Below are 444 nucleotides of genomic sequence, written 5' to 3'. Positions count from 1 at the left end.
GCGAAAAGCGGGATCGAAGGTACGGAAAGGATCAGGATACTCTGTGTCACCCGGGCTCCGGGGCTGCTCCGATCTGTGACGCATAGCTGTCTGTCAGCCGCAGCACGGCTGTGCCACCACCAGCAGCCTCAGTCCGGGCACCTCTTGCGTGTGCCACGTCACTGTCCACGAGCGGAGCTGGGTCAGTGAGTCCCCTGTGCGTTGCAGGGGTCTCTGTGGGGCCCCTCAGTGCTGCTCCTGCTCATTTCTGCGTCCAGCGCCATGGGCCACCCTTGGGTGTGGAAGTGTGGTAGAACACGCTCCTGGCCATGCGGCAGAGAGCTCACGTTACTGCGTCCTGTCAGTGCCACCACGGAGGTTCCTGGGTTTGCTCAACACTTTCTGCTCACTCTCACGTACCCTCGGGGGCGATAGGAAGCTCCTGGGTTTGAAGGCAGGTGAGAT

This window comes from Buceros rhinoceros, unplaced genomic scaffold, assembly GCF_000710305.1.
Source record: "Buceros rhinoceros silvestris isolate BGI_N320 unplaced genomic scaffold, ASM71030v1 scaffold12316, whole genome shotgun sequence".
NCBI lineage: Eukaryota > Metazoa > Chordata > Aves > Bucerotiformes > Bucerotidae > Buceros > Buceros rhinoceros.
This window is presented reverse-complemented; position numbering follows the sequence as displayed.